This window comes from Myodes glareolus, chromosome 13, assembly GCF_982192425.1.
Source record: "Myodes glareolus chromosome 13, mMyoGla1.1, whole genome shotgun sequence".
In the NCBI taxonomy this organism is placed as follows: domain Eukaryota; kingdom Metazoa; phylum Chordata; class Mammalia; order Rodentia; family Cricetidae; genus Myodes; species Myodes glareolus.
The window spans coordinates 19842830-19848829 of NC_142038.1; positions in this window are offsets into that span (position 1 = coordinate 19842830).

Sequence of the window (6000 nt, forward strand, 5' to 3'; positions counted from 1 at the left end):
TGTGAGTTAAATTTGTCTCCAGCCAGTTTGCTGAAAGTATTTGTCAGCTGTAGAAATTTCCGAGTGGAATTTTTCAGGACACTTACGTATACTATCATATTATTTCTTGAAATAAAAATACTAGGACTTCTTCCTTTACTTATTTCTCCAGTTAACACTTCAATTACTATATAGAATAAATATATAGAGACTGTACATCCTTGCTTTTTTGTAAACTTTACTGGAATTGCTTTTATTTAATGCTCTCTTCATTGAATTTGATGTTAACTATGGGCTTGCAATAGACTGCCTCTATTATGTTGAGGTATATCTCTTTTATCTCTAATCTCTCTAGGACTTTTATCATGAAGATGTGTTGGATTTTGTTAAGGGTCTTTTCTGCATCTAGAGAGAGACTATCCTGTGTTTTTTTCTTTTAGTTTGTTTATATAGTGGATTGTATTTATTGATTTTCTCATATTGAGGCATCTGTAAGTCACTGGCATGAAGAGTATTTGATAATAATGGATGGTCTTTCTGATGTGTATTTAGATTCAGTTAGAAAATATTTTGTTGAGAATTTTTGAATTATATTCATAGGGGAAACATATCTTTAATTCTTTTTCTTTGGGGGGTCTTTATGTGGTTCGTGTTTTAGGGTAACTATGACCTCATCAAACAAAATGAGATATGTTTTATGAAAATAAAAACAAACTGTTTCTATTTTGTGGAGTAATTTGATGAGTATTTTTGCTAACTCTTCCACAAAACTCAGGTAGAATTCTGTGTTGCCCTGGGTTTCTTTTTTCTTCCTTATTTTCTTTCTTTCATTCTTTGCTTTTTTTTCTTTTTTCTTTTTTTTGTTTTTTTTTTTTTTGAGATAGAGTTTCTCTGTAGCTTTGTAGCCTGTCATGGAACTAGCTCTTGAAGACCAGGCTGGCCACAAATTCATAGAGATCTGCCTGCCTCTGCCTCTTGAGTGCTGGTTTCAAGGTCTGTGCCACCACCACCTGGGTATTCTTTGTTTTTTTTTTTTTGGTGGGTGGGTAGGAGTCTTTTTATGACTGCATCTTTTTCACAAGGGGAAATAGGACTATGCAAATTGCTTACCTGATCATGATTTAATTTTATTATGTAGTATCTACCGAAAATTATCCCTTTGCCTAATGGCATTTGAATTATATTTTAAGAAATAAAGACTGTCTAAAAATCTGAGAGTAAAGCAGTCCCACTGGCCAGCCCTACAGACCAGGTTATGGTAACATATACATTTAAATCCAGTAGCCACAATGACACCTTTAATCCCAGTAATCATAATGACCAAGACAATGAAAGTAGCCACAGTAGTTGGCATAAAAATCAGGTGGTACATGCCTTTAATCGAAGTGGTGCACGATTTTAATCCCAGCTCTAGAGAGGAATCTAATACAGGAGGAAACAGCTCTAACACACAATATTATGCTGAGGTTCCTGAAGGCAGGATCGCCATTTCAGACTGAGGTCAATGTAAGAGTCAGTGGCTGACTTGATGCTTTGCCATCTGGATCTTAGGTTGTACCCCAATTTTTGACCGGGAGTGTTTATTAATTGTGGTTCACCTTTCTTTAAGATTTTCAAAACAGAGAGAGTACAGGTTTCACAAAGGATAATAGAATTATGCAAATTGATTAACGGAACATGATTAAGAAAAAATTCCTGAACACATGCTGTAAAAGGGAGTTCTAAAAAGAAGAAGTACAAATGACTGAGAAATACATGTTTTTTAAATGTTAAGTTTTTAATTGTCCTTAGCCTTCACTTAACACAATTGGTAAGATAAAAGTTTTATTGAGAATGTTGACAAGGATGTGGAGGTGGTGACTGTGTGGCCATTGTTGGCAGTGTGAAGTAGTGCAATCACTATAAAAATCACTGTGGAGATTCCTCAAAAACCTAGAACAGTTTCACCACATGACCTATGGTTATCTTCCTTAGTAACCCACCTAAGCACTCGATATCATGTTGTAGAGATAATTGCTCCTCCTTGTTCATTGGTGCTCTATTCCCAAAGCCAGATGGCCATCAATTGATGAACGGGTAGTGAAAATGTGTACATTACATAAAGGAATATTATTTATGTGTTGGAAATGAAATATAAATTTGGAGTCAAATTTGGGAACTACCATTTCAAGTGAGGTACCCGAGACCTAGAAAGACAGTCACTCACTCTTTAATTTGTGGATGTTAGTTGGTACCTTCTGACATATGTATTCTGTTTGGCATCACCATTAAAGTCAGGACGTCATTAATTTAATGGAATTGAGGCTCCATTAGAGGACCGGCTTCATCTCTCCTGGTTCTGTGTGTCAAGCATGCAATTTTTCTGCAACAGGGTCTTATTGTCACATTCTGTATGGTAATCAAGAACACTGACAGTAATCCGTAATAGTTGTGGGTCTCTGGGTATTTAGAGGCCAACAGCTTTGTGGACAGGAGTTCAGTAGCCCAGACATTCTGAGCAGCAATTGTGAATGGAACCACTAAAAATTAGAAATCTCTGTACATTAAAAGACATCATAATTTGAGTGAAGAGGCTGTGTAAAGAATGGGAAAAGTATTTTCTAGGTGTTCATGTGACAGAGAGTTAGTATCTAGATTATACAAGAACTAAAGAAAATAAACAATAAAAACCAAAAACAATTCAGTTAAAGATAAGGCATGGATCTGGTCACTTTTCTGGTCTATTTAGATGCCAGTCACATATATGTATATAGATGTTTATATAGAGAAAGTAGCTGAACACATGCACTAAAAAGGGAGTTCTATAAAGAAGAACTACAAATGACTGAGAAATTCTTTTTTTTGTTTTTAATGTTCAGTTTTTAACTGTCCTTAGCCATCAACTTGATGCAAATTACTTTGAGATTTCAACCTAAAAGAATGGGCAAGATAAAAATAGGATCAAGAATCCTGAGAAGGATTTGGTGGATGTGAAGGCATGTCTGTTGCTAGTGGGAATTTGATGTTGTACAATCACTATAGAAATCTCTGTGGAGCTTCCTCAAAAAGCTAGACCAGATTCACCACATGACCTCCCTGTACAACCCTTGGGAGTCCACCCAAAGGACTCAACAGCCTATTGTAGAGATGACTTCTCCTCCTTGTTTAGTGTTGCTCCATTCCAAAGCCAGATGGTTATCAACTCATGTCTGAAAAGTGAAAATGTTGTACATATAACCAATGGAATATTATTCATGTATTATAAATGAAATGATGAAAATTGGAGTTAAAGCTAGGAATAATCATTCTGAGTGAATTACCGGAGAATTAAAAAGACAATGTCACACGCTGTCTATAATTTGTTGATGATAGTTAGAATCTATGTATTCTGTTGGGAATCCCCATAGAAGTCAGGAAGACTTTAAGAAGGAAAGTTTCAAGGCAAGGAAGATAGAACACAGTGGTATAAAGTGTTAAAATCAGAAAATGGAACAAGAATCATTAAATGGTGTGGGTAGAGCAGGGTAGGAGAAAAAATACAAAAACCCAGGAGAGCCAAAACAATCTTGTACAATAAAGGAACTTCTGGAGCCATCACTATCCCTGACATAAATTCTATTATAGATCTACAGTCATGACAAAAGCTTTGTATTGGCATAAAAGCAGATAAGTTGGCCAATATTATCAAATCAAAGACCTGATTAATCCACATACCTTTGAAAACTAATTTTGGACAAAGAAGCTAAAAATATTGAAAGGATTAAAGAACACATCATCAACAAAGGGTGGTGACATAACAGGATGTCAACATGTAGAAGAATGGAAATATATTCATATCTAGCCCATGCACAAAACTCAAGTCCAAATGGATTAAAGTTAAAACCAACAACATTGAAGCTGATAGACGAGAAAGTGCTGAGTAACCTTCCATGCATGTGTACAGGAGACCACTTCCTAAATAAACACCAGGAGCACAGACAGTGACAGCTACGATAAATACATGGGACCTCCTGAACCTGAGAAGCTTCTGTGAATCAAAGGACACATTAGATGAGTCAAAAAGGCAGCCTACTGAGTGGGAAAATATCTCCACCAACCCTACATCAGACAGAGGACTGATCACTAAAATATAGAAAAAACTCAAGAAATTTGACATCAAAATTCCAAATAACCCAATTAAAAAGTGTAGTAGAGAACTAAACAAAGAATTCACAGCAGAAGAATCTGAAATGGCTGAAAGACACTTAAGGATATGTTCAGTATCCTTTGGTGGACACAGTCACAAAGTAATCCCACACTAGTTCATAATCATGAATAATAAAGAGTCATTTATTTTGGGGTAATTTACAGATAAATGTCCTAGACCACAGTCCTCTGAATGAATGGGGAACACCAATAGTTCTAGCAGTCGGAAACGAGAGCCTGAAGACAGAGAGGGAGCACATACTTTACAGCTGCTTTTTCAGTATAAGAGTCCATGTTTAAGTGGGCTGCGGTCTTAAAGGCTATCAACTGAAGGAGCAGAATGCATTCACATAGACTCTCCATTTTTTGTTTAAATAGGAGAGTTCCATGCCCAATACAAAACAATACACTCTAGGAACAGATATCAAGTATAATTAGAATTACAACCAGCATAAACAATATTAAGCAAGGAACATATACTAAATGTTTTACTGAATATTACATCCTAAGAAGTCTAAATCTTGTACAGGATGTGTCTTAGTTAGATCATAAGAGGACAGTTCATATAACTATATAATCTTCAACCCCATAGAAGGCCTGAGAATGGAGATAATATTACTTGAGCAGGCAGGAAGACCAATCAAGCAGCTTCCAAAGCAAGCAATATAGGATGGAGACAATTAGCTACTTGAACTGAGCGATCGCCCAAAGTCTCATTTGCAATGTTGAAGCAGCCAACTTCGGCTAAGTCCTAGGGTTCTGGCAGACCATTTTCAGAGGCAGAATATGACTTGGCAAGATTTAACAGTCTTTTTCCTTGTGTCCTTTTTATCCATTCCAGATACCATGTACTTTGTTAGTAGCTGAGGTATGGGCAGTTTCTTGACAATATGTCATCAGTGCCAAGAAGAAAACTTGGAGTGTCTTTTGTCTCAACATTCTCTCAGGAATAATTTGGTGTTGTCAGGAGCAATTATGTCTCATGTCAACAGAACCCTAAGGTATTTAAATGCCATGTTCTACAGATCCCTGAAGTGGTTGAAGATCACCAATCTAGACAGAATACAATCTCTATGTATCTAATCTCTATGTATCTAAAGGACCTAATTGATCTGACTGTACGTACAACAAACATCAACAACTATTGAACTATAATATTTAGTACCTGTATATAAAAACTATACCAATATGAAGTATCCAAATCTGATGGCTCCCAACTATTCACTCTTTTACCCACTATTTTTTTCCCTTTTTTAAGAATGAATATAGTTTTGACCCAAACCCTCTATCTAGTATAATTAACTATCAACTATCAACCACCCTTGAACAGTGTTCCCAACCCACAGGACAAATTTTTTTGGAAGTTAGGGGACATCATACTCTAGAATTGCTTCCTGCTGTCATGTTTTCTTAATGGAATCCACAAAAGTAAAGTGACAGTTAAGTTTCAAAGTTACTGTCTAGTATAGTTGCAAACAATTTCCAAGTAATCAATAGGGTTTTTTCCTCCCAAAGTTCTTATTTGGAGTTCTAGCCAGAACGTTATGAGAAGGTGCACCATTTTTCGAAGCTGGTACACAAAAAACTCATCTTTTAGTAGCACGATCAGCATCACATAGTCATGTCAACCAGGTGGAGTTGTTGCTGTGAGGCTCCATCTTTTCCTGGAAACTTCAACGAATAGAGTAGAAAAATGATCTGCAGGAGAATCTGTTGTTCTTTGTAGAAAACTTAAACATCATTCATGTACGCATGATTTAATATAGAATACAATATAGACAAAATAGAAACACAGAAAGTAAAATTTTCCTAGAATCTTCCTTCTGTTCTATACCAGATGGCTCCTGTTATGAGACA